The sequence below is a fragment of the Otolemur garnettii genome, unplaced genomic scaffold (genome assembly GCF_000181295.1).
Source record: "Otolemur garnettii isolate 467f Iridium unplaced genomic scaffold, OtoGar3 scaffold00036, whole genome shotgun sequence".
Taxonomy (NCBI): domain Eukaryota; kingdom Metazoa; phylum Chordata; class Mammalia; order Primates; family Galagidae; genus Otolemur; species Otolemur garnettii.
This window is the reverse complement of record NW_003852431.1, coordinates 12,045,329-12,060,520: the sequence shown is the minus strand read 5'-3', so window position 1 is coordinate 12,060,520 and position 15,192 is coordinate 12,045,329. Positions and strand designations below refer to the sequence as shown.

Below are 15,192 nucleotides of genomic sequence, written 5' to 3'. Positions count from 1 at the left end.
CCAGAAGAGGCAGTCTGAACAGCTCTACTGTTGCAGTACAAAACCTTCTTGTCCTCTGTTCATCTCCCACACTCTTTCCCACTGTGGCCCCCTTCCAAGAGAAAATAATTATGTGCCATAAATAATATTCAAGCCAATTAGCATCACTTCGTAGAGGCCTATAGCAGACCAAGAGCACGTTTATTTAGGAAGGTACCCCAGAGAAGTAGCATTCTGCCCTGTTTCTCTCTCTCTCTTATTTAAGGGTAATGTTTGAGATAGTAAAGTGCTAAATGCCTTTGCAAGATCTATCTCCTTAAAATCAAATTTTGACAAAAGAACTCTGGATATACTACCTTGCAGACAAGGAACTGTAATTTAGGATAAAGATCGTGACTAACGGCACAGAAATGAAAGCAAGTGGGTAAGCCAAGGCTTCAACTATGATCTGTCTAATCCTAAACTGAATTTTAAATTGTAACTCTGTACTGAAAATTGATAAAAAGTCTACTCTCTACTCGTTATACTATGTTCAAGGCACTATATTAAAATACATATATGTACTTTTTTTTTTATAGACAAGGTCTTGCTGGGTCTCTCAGGCTGGAGTGCAGTGGCCCAATTGTAATTCACGTTATAACCTTGAACTCCTGACCCCAAGCAACTTTCCCACTTCAGCCTCCCAGAAGTGCTAGGATTATAGGTGTGAAACACCATCCCCAGCTTAAAAATAACTGAGTACAAATACGTGTAAGGCACGGTGCTATATCCAAGAATTCTATAAATATTAGGAAAACAGCCCAAGACTCAGTGGGTTCACAGACCCCAACTACACGCTTGGAGTCCCAAAAGTTGCCCCTAAAGTCACCATACGGAGGGCAAATGGGAAATTGTAGCTAAATCTACATTTTAAAATATTCATTACCAAATTTTACAAAGAGGTGGCCAAGCCATAAAGAATATTTTGTGCATATTTTGTAAAACTTGATAAAGATATATTTAGCTACATTTCCCATTTTCCCTATGTACGGTGACTTTGTGGGTGACTTACGGGACACCCTGTATTTGCCATTCCTTCTACATGGGCACCTTCCTTGATCCACCCATCCTCCCACTACACTCTGGAAATTCTGGCTCCCTTTCTCTATAATGCCTTCCTTGACTAATTCTCCTCCAGCAATACTACTGGTTTTATATGTGATTTAAAATCCGTTCCAATGATTTCTTATGTTTAGGATGAGTTTACACATTAGATTTATTCTCAATGAACAGACTATCCTTTGCTTTGTTCTAAATTAACCAGTTGTGCTTTCCATATGCTGTACACTGACTATCAAGTAAATTATATAAGCCATCTTGGCAGAGGGCAATCTCCGATACAAAGAATTAAATAAATCCTAATTTTAGGTTTATAGAAACTATCATAACAGGTCCCTTTTATTTTATTTAGAGGAGGTATATGTTACCAGTAGTAACCTGGCTCTTGAGGAGGATACTACTTTATTAACAAAAACAATGAATGTGACTTAAGCATTATTAAAGAAATTTGATCTTTTACCAAACCAGAATTTTTTGCACATATCCTTAACATGCTGCCTGCAGAGTCACAGACACAACTTTCTTCCATCTATAAGAAATGCCTTCTAAAACAGGGTCTCAAATAACAAAATGGTTACTATCATGATCTATTTTTCCATGTTACACAGATTAAAAGATAAAATTATTTCAAAGATTAGATTATTAAGTAATAATTTAGTGTTCCACATAACTGCTTTCCAACAAGTACAATCTTCTAGAAAATAAGAGCATGCTTTTCAATTTCTATTCAGCTAAAACTAAGTATTTCAACAGATGAAACAGGCAACTTTAAATAGTGGGCTAAGTAACCAATCCAGTCTTCATTTTCCTTTGTCTCTTCATTTTAGGCAAATAATTAGGAATAATCTCCTTCAGGGATTATTATAAAAGGAATCCCTGGCCAGGCACGATGGCTCTCACCTGTAATCCTACTTACTCTCTAGGAGGCCAAGGGATTGCTTGAGCTCAGGAGTCCCAGACCAGCGTGAGCAAGAGTGAGACCCTTCTGTACTAAAAATAGAAAACTAGCCAGGCATAGTGGGGCACACCTGTGGTCTCAATTACTCAGGAGGGTGAGGCAAGAGGAGTGCTCAAACCCAAAAGTTTGAAGTTGCTATGAGCTATGATGCTATGGCACTCTACCCAGGGCAACCGAGTGAGACTCCATCTCCAAAAAACAGAAAAGAAACTCCTTTACTGAGGTGGGAATCTAAAAGAAATGATGTCCCAAGCCTCATCAAAGGCAGAGTTTCTTAATTGAAAACTCTATTCACAAGTTCACAGGCCTGCTCAGATGAAACAGGTTCATTATTTCACATGTAGTAGCCATAGAATGCTGTTAACATACTACAAAAATATAGTTTGAAAATAGAAAATAGAAGCTAGGATATGTAGCAAGAACTTCCAAATCAGCTAGGCACAAACTTGATTACAGGACCCTCCTGAAGATTTCTACAGAAAATGAAGAGTAGTCGTAAACCAATGTGACTGAGCCTCATGGTTGGTCTTGGAACACTTTCTAAAACCTATCTGGGACACTTTCTACAGAAATGCTTCATGATGGCAGCTCTCCATCATCAGGCCTTACCATGCTGATGATGGAGAGGTGAGGCTCCACGCCCACCAGGCAACACTACTGCGCGGCCCCGTTCCCCCTCTGCCATCCCTGCTTCCGCTGCCTGCCAGGCTGCTGTGTGCACACTGCTCTCCACCTTCAACCACACCCATCCAGCATGCATCCTCTACTCCACACCATGATCTCCACGTACCGTCTCCATTTCACGAGTACTATTCAACCTCATCCATCGTCTATACAACCCTGCCCTCAACACTCCAAGCCTATTCCTGTACTTTCACCTGAACGTTACAATCTGCTGCCTGATCACACGCTATCTTAAATACGCATTACCTCTTCCCGAAGCTGTGTCCACAACAAGATCCTTAACTCTGCGTCTTAGACTTCTTCTTGGCTCCTGGCAAGGCTTGGTACTCAGTAACTACTGGATGGCTGATCAATAAAAATAAAATTACCTTTATGTAAATTTATTCTCTTTGTTGATTTTACAAAAAGTATTAAACAGTTTAAGCTGATATGTATTAAATGTTTCATTAGTTTTATGCTTTCAAACCCCCATTTCTTTGTGTTTTCCCTAAAAGGTACTCAGCAAACATTACTTCATAATTTCCTAATAACATCCCATGGGTGTTATTAAACACACCAACTAAATATGCTAATGATTCACTCTTCTTCATCTTTTCCTCTTGAAGTAAAATTTGCCATACATGGAGTACAAATTAAAACTAGTACTGCCAGGCCTTCTAAAAATCGTAATTACATAATATAAACACTAAAAGCTGAAATAAAAATTACAGTTTTACTTTTCTCGTCAGATGAGTACCATGGATGTGTATGCTGAAACTTTCGGACAATACATAAAAAAATAAATAAGGCAGTTAAAATCAAATACTGACAGCAAATAACTGACATAGAATAGATACTGTATTTGGTATATGCCCTTTCATACATATACTCAGGTATACAAATGTGCGAATTCTAGAAGCAGTTCCTTAAATCCCGGCTTCACACTTCTTATTGATGGGACCTGGGATTATCAGGACCTTGATATTTCTGTTAATATACAAACAGTGCTTTTTCTCTTTTGGAGACAGAACCTTGCTCTTTTGCTCCAGGTATACAGTGGTGTCATCATACCTCACTGCAACCTCCAACTCCTGGGCTCAAGTTGTCAGCCTCAGCCTTCTGGTCCCGTGGGATTAAAGGCACCCATCACAATGCCTAGCTAATTTTTCTATTTTTAGTGAAGATGGGACATCATTCTTACTCAGGCTCAGTGCAATCTCCTGAATCATGTAATGGGCTTCCCACAACGCTAGCAGAACAAGTCTAAGCCATCACATTCCGCCAGTACTATTTGCATAGAAAAATGTTGCTGTTGTTAAATGAGACAGTCAACATGAAAAAATTCAACAAAGTAACATATGCAAATGTTTAATATGTTGCCCACTGTATGTATACCCTTGACATAAGGGAAGAAAACACATTACGAAATAGTATTTAACAAACTTCATAGACTTCCTTACGGTGTTTTTAAACAACAGTCTAGTATTTCTTCTATCAATGGGCTATATGCAACTATTACCCCTATTGGACATTTTGATTACGTCAGGTTTTAACTATAATAATCTAGTGAGCACAACTGCACCTATATTTTTGCACATACTCATAGTTATATTTTTTGAAAGAAATTCCTAGAAGCATAATATTTCAGGTCAAAGAGTAATCACTTTTTAAATGTTTATGCATATAGAAAGTATGCATCTACACACACTTCATCAGTGCACACAGGCATCTGCACACATAGACCACGCCCTCCCTCCGGACACGTGGTATGAACACCTTTCTAATCTTATCCAATCTGACAGCAGAAAAATGGTACTGTTCTGTTTTAATCTGCATTTCTTGGACTACCAGTGAGATAAAACATCAATTCATCTGTTGGTCACATATATGTGAAATCTCTGTTAAAATCATTTTCCATCTTTATACTGGGCAGCTGCCTTGCTCTAGTCAACAGATTTCTTCACAAAGAAAATACTACTTTTTCACTGTTGCATATTGTAAATGTTTTCTCCAAGTTAGTTTAGCGTTTAAATTTACAAAATTTTTATTATAAAGGTATGTTTGATTTTTACGTTGGCAAATGTATCAATCTAGTTCCGATTTATAATTTCTGGATTTAGAGAAACTCTTTAGAAATTTCTTCCACATTTCAGATTTGTAAAAATATTCACTTAAACTTACTTTGGAACCCTTGTACATTCCTCTGGTTCAGTTTTTATTACTCAAAGTACTAGAGAGATATTTCTGAAATATTAGAATACTTTTTCTGAGAATATCTTGGGTCATGCAAAGCATAAGGCCACTATATTGGGATTCTATAGAGGAAGATTTTTCTAAGTTTCCACGGCAGAACACCATAAAAAGGCCCATCGTGTACAATGGCTTACTATTTTCACTACTTTTACCAGTGCATTTTTATCCCAATCCATACACCTCTGTTCTTCTTTCCAGGCCTGTTTATCCCATAACTTACTTCCTATCTGCTCTCAAATATTACTTCGCGGGAAGATTGCCCCACCAGTTCCCTGTTGTAAAAAACCCTGGAATCTTTCCCTTTATTCTACAGCACTTCTCAGTTGGAAGCAATACATACACAGTCATCCCCCAGCACTGTCCCTGAACACTGGCTCCAGGATCCCTAACCCACATCAAAATCTTCAGATGCTCGAGCCCCTCCTGTGACATGGCAGCATGCAGGGTTTGCATGAACTTATGCACATCTTCCCATACACTTCACATCATCTCTAGATTACTCATAATGCATAATAAAATGAAAATGCTATGTAAACAATTGTTATATGTTTTAAAATTTATTTTTTTAATAAATTTATTTTAACTTTCAATTTGTGCTTAGTTGAATTCAAGGATATGGATCCTGCAGATATGGAGGGCTGATGGCATTGATATTAATTTGATCATCTAAACCATAGTAGGGATGATGATTATTTTTGATCCTCATTGCAGGAGATAGATGGCATCTTAGTTAGTACTCAATAACTATGTTTAAACAGAGGGAGGAAGGAAGGAAAGTTTAGGTATTGATTTCATTTGTTTTTCTAAAAACAAAAAATGTAAGGTCTAAGCGAAGCCAAAGTCAAAACTAATATCACATAGCTCTTCACTGGAAGTTATCAATCTTTCTTTCGCAAAATTTTAGAAAAGCAGAAGACAGTTGGTGGGGAACCTGCGGACTTAACGGCCCCATAAGACCTTCTAGGTTCTTAGGTGTAGCTTTTTGACAAGAATAAAATTTTATAGACCAAATCCTTTTAATACATTTTGCTTATCTTTTGTAGTTATTTTTAAGATAAACATAGTTAACATCTCAAAGAGTAAAATTAAATTTCAACAAAATAATTCCCCCAGATTGACCAGCACAATCATAACACTAATAAGCCTTAAGGGCTGGACTAACAGCAGCTCTGCTCATGGTTTGGTTCTAACTTCCCCTGCTGACACCACTACCACACCAGGCTGGTTGGTGAGAGTTTATGGGGGTCAAGGCTGCCCTGCCAGTCTGTTGACAGCTTTTGACAATGGTATGCCGGGCTTCTGTCTGAAGTGGAATTGGTGAATAGTTGCATGGCTTGGCAGCATTTTTTAAAATTTTGTCTGCTTAAAAGCCTATCATGTCCCAGAGGACACTGAAGGAAGAAAAGAGGTTTTTAATGAGGATTGGGAATTGCAGTATTATCTTGTTTCTGCTAAAGATATGATAATTTGTTTGCTTTGTGATATTATAATATCAATAATAAAGAAATTCAATGCTTATTAGCATTATAACACTCATAAGGAACCCTAATATTTTATTTATTTATTTTTTTCAAATTAATATGAGGGTACAATTTTTAGGTTACATTATTCTCACCTCCAGAATAAAGTTTCATTTGTAGAAGAGCCCCTCAACCAAGGGGCGTGTTATACACTCTCACAAAGTGCATATTAGGTGAGATCCTGCCTCATGCCCTCCCTCCTTCTGCCAAACAACCCCAGCACGCAAATATTTTAAATCAGAGGGGGAGGCACAAAAGGTTGTATTGCAGAAATTAAAAGATGAAGAGCAAAAGTAAAGACAATTCGTTCAAGCAGCAGTAAGACCTGGAAAAAAATGCCACTATAGCAACTCATAAGTAGCTTATAAATTCAGGAAAAGAGGGAAGCCATTCCGACATGTTGAAATTCTGGGAGAATGTATTGTCAAAGCTGTAGGATGCTCAGACCCTGATAACATTTCAAAATACAAACAACTGCCTCTTTCAAGATCATAAATGATCAGCAATATGAATTAGCCTTCAACTTAACAGAACTTCATATAATATTTCAAAAGAAAAATATACACTATTATTCAACCACTTTAGATCAAATCAACAGATACTACTGACTAGGTACCGGTTTTATATTTCAGTCAGTCTTAACAAAAGATTTTCTTTGCTACAAAGAGTTGCTTGCTTTGAGCAGTTTAGCAAACAGAACACAGGGACTAGATATCTTCCACAACTTCCGAGATAGATGTTGCCAATTGGATTGAATTTGGTAAATTTATTATGTTATGTACAGATGGTGCACCTTCCATGACAGGAAAACATGAAGAGTTTCATAAAAAAAAGTATGAATAGATCTAGATGCTTTCATTTCTTTTCATCTTACCTTGCAGCAGCAAATCTCTGTTAAAGCTACTATTTTGAGTGACACTTTGCAACAAGTTACCAGTATTGTTAACTATGTATTCATACAAATGCAACAGAGCACCCAACAGAGCACTGTAAGTTTCATAACATGTTAAAGCTGAACTTCCAAATAGTCAATGAGCATTTGCCCTATCCAAGCTAAACAGAGGGTCTTGGCTATTGCTAATGTGAATTATTGAAAGAGGATTTCTATAGAAATGTAGATTTTCTGTGTAATATCCCACCAAATCAAAATGACTTGAATATTTCTTGGAAAGGTAAACCTAAGTCTATATATGATAGGTAGCAAAAAAAAAAAAAACCAAAGCATTCCCCAAAAAGCCATCTTTTTTCAAAATACTTCGTCAAAAAGAAATTTCAGGTGAACATTGTCTCCCTTTAGCAAAGATCATGGATGAGCAGGATGATATATGCAAATCATCTGAAGAACAGCAGCTATTCCAGCCCTATTAACTGCGGCACACAGTGAAGGCTGACTTCTAGAATCATGACATCACACTCATATTAACATTTCAGCCTCACCTAGTTCACATCACCAAGACACCTAAAGAAATGCCAATGGAATCAACTGAGCCACTGATGCTAAGATCCAACTGAAATACAGAAAAAATGCAATAGACCTATGCCTTCAGCACCATGCCCAAAAGATGCTTTCTTGCTTTTCAACCACATATCGCTAGGAATCCACATCCTGCTACCTAACCCAAATCAAGACACCCAAAAGGGCACAACTGACTGATACTCATCTAGAGGATCAACTGACAGTGTGGACGTGGGCACTGCAGGCAAATATTCAAAAATGCTCTCCAACAAAACATAGACGCAACAAAGTCATTAGTAGCTTACCTTTAAAATAACACATAATTTTCATTTTTTGGATTTTTATAAAATAATTTATACCTATCTTTAGGTATATCTAATTGACATTTCTTGAATGCAGCCTTCTTTGATGTGGCCTTCCAACACGAAAAGGTTCCCCACCCCTAGTTGAAGGGCACCATAGTTATTCTAAACATTCTTTTCTGATGGGCTGAAAGGAACAGATATTTCTCATCCTAAAAAGATGTGCTTCACTGAATTGTTTTGGTATCACTTCATGTTCTTAAAAATGGGCAAAATACCAGTATTTTTCAAATGCCCTTCGGATTTAAATTGTATTAAAAAAAAATAAATTGTATACAAAACAAACAACTTGATTACTGAGAGTGGTAGTCAAATACTAACGCCCTTCAGATTTAAATTGTATACAAAAATAAATAAATAAATTGTATACAAAACAAAAAACAACTTGATTACTGAGGCTGGTAGTCAAATACTAATAATTAAAACCTACATAGGGTTTTGCAGTTCAAAGAGTTTTTATCAACATTTTTAAATTTTACTATCCATGATGTTAATATTAGACAGGGATTCATAGGGGAAGCCCTCAACTACAACTAAAAGATACGGCCCTGCCCCAGCTCCAGCTTCAAGTCAGTGTTCATCAGCTCCTGTGAACCATCCCAGCCCTAAGTTTCCTCTGTGATCAGATCAGATTTCCCCCTGACCACTTCCGGAGTGTAATGATGCATCTCTCTCTACCGAAATATGGCATGACCTATTATTTTGTATTACTGGTAAGTCCTTTTCTCCCACTTGTAGATAAATCCTCTCAAGAGATTATCAGCTCCTCAAAGATACAGGCTGTTTTTTTTAACTTCCCACAGTACCTATTCTAAGAGTTAAAAACTGATTGTTAATCAACTGGAACAGGGAGGCTGTGTTCTGAAAAATGAAAAACAAGTTATTTTTAAAGGGTTTACCTGATGCTCACCCAGACTGGTCGCCCCCAAGGCCACCCACAGGCCCCCAGATCCACTCACAATGCACACACACACAGGTGGACAGGACCCAGGGACACAGTGTTCCCAGACCAGGGTGAGGCTCTCAAACCTGAGGTGGTGGCAAAGCTTTTCTTATTGTAAGGACTGGGGTTGGGGTGGGGGGAGCAATGTTGCCTAGAGGCTTTTCTTTGTAAAACAGGTTTTTCTTGCTAGCTTCTGCCCTAATAGGAGCTCCATGGTGGGACAGAAGGAGGCAGCTTAGGAAGAAAAGAAAGCAGCAGAATCAACAGGCAGGGTCCTTTCTCTCCCAGTGATGGAATTCCCAAGAAGCTCCCATTATCTGATCTTCCAGCACAAGGAAAAAAGTGAGGGAAGAGTTTGTAGAGACAGTGCCTCCTCGCCCATGCCAACAAGGTCTCATTTTGATGCATTTATAACCCAAGTACAGACTTTGGCACGTTGTCTGTTTTTATCTTTGTGACATGAGAGTGAAAGATTTTCTTTTTCAAAAATCTGAACTATTTCCTAAGGGAAAAACTTCCATACACATCCACGTCTTCCCTTCTATATCAAAAGTTTCCACCTTGATTATATAACTTATATAAATATAGATGGTTGTACTGCAACCCACCCTGTTGTGTTCTCCTGCAAACGATGCATTTCCTACAACACACGGCCATGCGTTTAGACGCCCCTAAGTCTCCTGCACGCATCCATCTTCACAGCCTCGATTATGCACAAGACATACACAGTCACGGTGATTAAAACCTGCTCAACATTTCAATTCACTGCCTATGAGCCTGCAGTATTTTTACTCATATGATCATTTCCCAAGATGCACTTGTCAATGTTCAACTCATTAATACTACTGAACCTAATTTTCAGCATTGTATTTAGGTTCGCGATTTGATGCATTTTCTGGATAATGAATACAGTATGCAGTTTCTAAATTCTGGTTAATGGAATAATCCAGAATAATCTTAATTCATTAAGATAATGTTGACAGTTCTGAAATTGGAGTAGGTGATCGTGGATGAGGATGCTCTATGGACTGGGAAATGGTCACAGATGCAATCACTGCTTCTGCCTTTTAATGAATGGGACCATAATTCTCTTACATGCCAGAAATGCACAAGCTAATGCAAACCACAAGGTCAGGACTATTACCTCGTCATGGGGAGGAAGGGGCACATTATAAAAGAGTAGCAAAAGAAAGCTCTGTGGGGATGGAACCCCACATATACAAGATCTGAATTTTGATTTTGGTGGTGGTCCCACAAATACATACGTCAAAATTGCATAAAACTTATACACACACCCACACACAAATGAGTACATATAAAACCAGTGAAATCTGATCTGTGGACTGTACCAATGTCAATCACTTGGCTCTCATGGCTCATGATACCCTACCACAGCCATGAGAGACGTTAGGACTGGGGAAAATGGTAATGAGGGGATAAGGGATCGCCCTGTACTTGGGGGATGAGAAATGGGGGATTCCTGTAAAATCGCAATTATTTGAAAATAATTTTTTTTGCAAACACCATTCGCTAGATATACATACATTTATTAAGTCATGTCTTAATACAACCAACATTCATTAAGCCAAGTTGCCTGGCATCACTAGGGCTATAACCTGATGTAACCACTGACCTAAGGAATTCACAGCCTTGTCGTCTAACACAAAATCAGTACACGACAAAAGAGGAAGTGCAGTTGGCTTCCACGTGGAGAAGACTCAGAAGCATCTGTAGCTGGTCCACATACCACGGTCAAGCTCTCCATGAAAGCAAATGTAGTTGTCAGTCACTGCTCCATTCACAAAATAAGTGATTATATACGACTAGCATAAAATGGCCACGTGAGGCCAGGCACAGTGCTTCATGCCTGTCATCCCAGCACTCTGGGAGGCCGAGGCAGGTGGACTGCCTGAGGTCATGAGTTCAAAACCAGCCTGAGCAAAAGTGAGACCCACATCTCTACTAAAAAAATAGAAAAACTGAGGCAAGAGGATCGCTTGAGCCCAAGAGTTTAAGGTTGCTGTGAGCTATGATGCCACAACCCTCCACCCAGGGCAACAGCTTGAGACTCTCTCCAAAACAAACAAACAAAAAAAAAAAGGTGATATAAACCTAAGGTTCACAACATTAAAAATCTCAACCCTGGGGAAAAATTTTTACTGAAGTCATTTTCAACTTAAGGGCCAAGAGATGTTCAGTTAAAATAAGCTGACTCTTGTCAACTTATGTAAGAAAGGCTGTTATGTTTGACTTCAAAAGTTCAATGTTTCTTTTAAACTGCTTTTTGAAATACACTTTTGGAACTGTTATTAAATTTGTTCAGACTAGTTATATACCTCAGATTAAAACTGTAAAACTGAGGGTCAGTAACATCCTAGGAAAAAATGATTTATGTTATTACAATTTGAACATCTGTAACTAGTAAAAAACATTAACCTGAAATAGATACTATTTTTTAAAAATACAGTTAGCAATTCACTTTGCATTCGTGCTTGCCTAGAAACATTTCTCAAAAACTAATGATTTCATTTTAAATTAATATACCATTTTATGTAAGTGCTATTATTTTCTTTCCTTCTGGTTTTTCAGTTAACAATTATCTTGATATTTTAATTTTAATTTGTTGGTCTGTCTGCCAGGCTGGTCTAAACAGATCTTTGGATTCCCTTATCCTTCTAACATTATACCTGAAAAATGCTACATCAAAATAATTCTGTAAATATTAAAAAACAAATAATGGCATTACTGTGCTTTGACCTTATCAAAGATTGACTGAAAGAAGGATTACTTCTGGAAATGGAGGAAAATAAAAACTAAAGTACTGCTAATACCTTTCAAAAGCTCACTACAATTACAATTCTACAGACATTTTTAGCCTCAGTGTGGATGTAATCATGGGACTCAAGGTGACAGTGACAAAGATGGAAAAGCTGACCACATTACACTGCTACCTGACACACACAGAGCACTGTCCTGTAATGCTTCAAACTTTGTACCCATGAGCTAGCATTAAAAAAATTGATATAAAATAGTGCCTTAAATAATCCAACTATAGTTTTAATGTATTAAAATATGTAAGTGGTAAATCACATAGATAGGACCCTTTATTCAAATTTTCCCTACGAAATGGCCATCAGAACACCATTTCTCTCAAAACTGTATCTGCCAGTTTAAGATGTGTAAATCATGGAGTTCTAATGAACAGGAGAGATGTAGGAGCCATAGATTATGGGAATAATTTATCACCACTTCACTTAGATTTTTTTCAAGTCTACAATATACCAGGCACAATGCCAAATGCCAAGGATTCCGTACTCATCCAAAGCAGGCAGGATTTATGCCATCGTGGACAGCATCCATGAGGAAGAGAAAAAAATGTCCCCGTGCCTCCTGCCTAAGGAATCCCACACTGTGCAATGCAGACCACCCATCCCACCTGTAGACGAGTGCCCCCAGTGGTTGCACTGAACATCTGCAGTCCTGACCTGGCCACAGAGATTCCAGAAACTGCAGACTCACCTTCATGCAAGAACAGTTTAAGTCAAGAATGGACTTCCAGTACTACAAAGTCAGTGCCAACATCAGCATGCCTACAAATTCTCCTCTTTCCATTTTCAAGCAGCTTAAGACTGGCTAAAAATGTCTTGGAATACCTCATGTACACACATTGAATATATTACACAGTAAAGCTGCCGCTGTTAACAGGCATTTTATCCATGATTCCTTTAGGGAGTTGTCCCTTCTCAAACACATATCCTACATGTAATATTAAGTTGTATATAAACCAGTTTCTCAAAAGCTAAGGTAGTCAAAAATGTTCTTACCAAGTATCATAATAATTTCTTGCCACAGTAAACTGGACCAAAGTGAAATCCAGCCTCTCTAACTTTTATCTGCCTTCTCCAGTGTCTGTGACTCAAAAGTCCATCATCATCCCAGACCCATCGTCCACTCAGATCTTTCCCATTCTATTAGTCGTTAAGTCCTATAGGTTCTACCCAAGAGGACTCTCAATCCAACCCCTTCTTTTCCATTTGCATTGCTATAACTAAGAGGCATTAAATAAAGTCCACAAGATAGCCCCGAACCATAACTCCAAAATTATGTGGTCTCATATACACATCTTTCCTGACAGCCACATTCAACTACTTGAGATCACCTTTTCTCCTTAGCACTTTGCTGATATCATTCCCCCCAAAATATATCTGACAGATATGCCATTTCCTTCACATCTTACCTCTGAAGGAACTTTCCCCAAAAAACAATGCCCTAATTCTCTACCATCTCTGACCCCCACACTATGTTGAACCATACGTGTGCTTTGCAGTACAGTTCCTCATGAAGTATTCATTCTGGAAGTGTTCGAGAAAAATGTCTTGTGCCATCCAGTATCACATCTGCCTTTTCGTGATTACTGTCCCTCAGCTGGGACACTACACACAGAATGCGATTAATAAGTATTTATATAATGGGTCAGACTGAACATTCCTGCTAAGACACTGAGCCTCAAAAGCAAGCACTGTGAAAGCAGGGCTAAGACTCTGATGGGAGGTAGGGACTTGAACACTTCAATTTACTGCAGCAACCGAACTTTCTTCATCACCAATATCCACAGCTGAACTCAATGATAAGATATCCAAAGGCAAAGATACAGCCTTAAAACGTAGAGCGGAGATGCTCCAGGCAGGATAGGAAAATTTTCACAGCAATCTCTCAAGTCAGAATGCCTCGGTCCAATCTTACCTCCATACATTATTGTGTGAACATAGGCAAGGGGCATAAACCCCTTGTCCCTTAATTTGGTCTACAAAATGAAGATTATAAACATAGAGAACATATATATACATATACATATGCTAAATAAGTGCTATGTACTTCAATGGCTTCCCATTTCCCTTAAAATCCACAATCTTTACCTTGGCATCAGAGGCCTTGCTTCATTTTGTAGCCATTGAAGTACACAGCACCTAACCTGAAAATATGAAACCAAAATGTCCAAAATCCAGAACTTTTTAAGCATCAGCAAGGTGCCACAAGTGGAAAATTCCACACCTGTCCTCATGTGACACATCACAGTCAAAATGCAGTCAAAACTTTCTTTAATGAGCAAAATAATTAAAAAACATTATGTAAAATTATCTTCAAGCTATGTGTATAAGGTGTACATGAAACATAAATGTGTTTTGCATTAAAAAAAATAAGTGCTATGTAAGTGTTCACTATTATTAATACTTTCTGTAATGTATACAGTTTAGTCACAACTTACATATTAAGAATGAGGTTATCTACTGGCTAATTCTTAAAAGATAAGGTCTCAAGTGCACTTAGCATGAGGACCCAACCCTGAAAACATATCTGACCCGGTAGCATTTCTCTCTGCTAAGGCAGTATTCCATGGTTTTCTCCTTAACAATGATACAAAAGGTCAGAATGTCCCACAGACTATTAAGAATGAGCAAATCCAGTAGCACCTGTGGCTCAAAGGAGTAGGGCGCTGGCCCCACATGCCGGAGGTGCCGGAGGTGGCAGGTTCAAACCCAGCCCCGGCCAAAAAACTGCAAAAAAAAAAAAAAAGGAATAAGCAAATCCAATTGTTTTACTTTAATTCAACTACTATGAACATCGCTAGAGTCAGAGCTGTAAAGAATTCCTCCTAGTTACAGTCTGAGTTTGAACTGACTGAAAGACTTAATGGATCACCAAGTCTTAACATTAATTTAGTAAAACCCGATAAGTATGTCCAAAAGGGTAATAAAATAATTCGGAAGGCCTTCATAAATATGTAACATTAAATATTTGCGATGTGTCATTCAATCAAACAGATGAGATCTACGCTTCAGGGAACAGAACTCATAAAGCATCTAAATGAATCTGAGAAAAGCATTAACTGAGGCACAAATTAAAACAGCACAGAGACTCTCTATGGGTCAGAAGCCCTTGCATAATAGCACCCAGCTAAC

At 38.1% G+C, this 15,192-nt stretch overlaps 1 protein-coding gene across 1 annotated transcript in view; it reads right to left on the bottom strand.

Moving 5' to 3' along the window:
* The window catches only part of KLF12 (Kruppel like factor 12), a 424,059-nt gene that overhangs the window by 344,547 nt on the left and 64,320 nt on the right, over window positions 1-15,192 (bottom strand). Inside the window, exon 4 of the mRNA XM_023513201.1 lies at window positions 2,966-3,064. The gene's annotated coding sequence lies outside the window, so the exon portion shown is untranslated. The remainder of the gene's footprint in view (window positions 1-2,965; window positions 3,065-15,192) is intronic.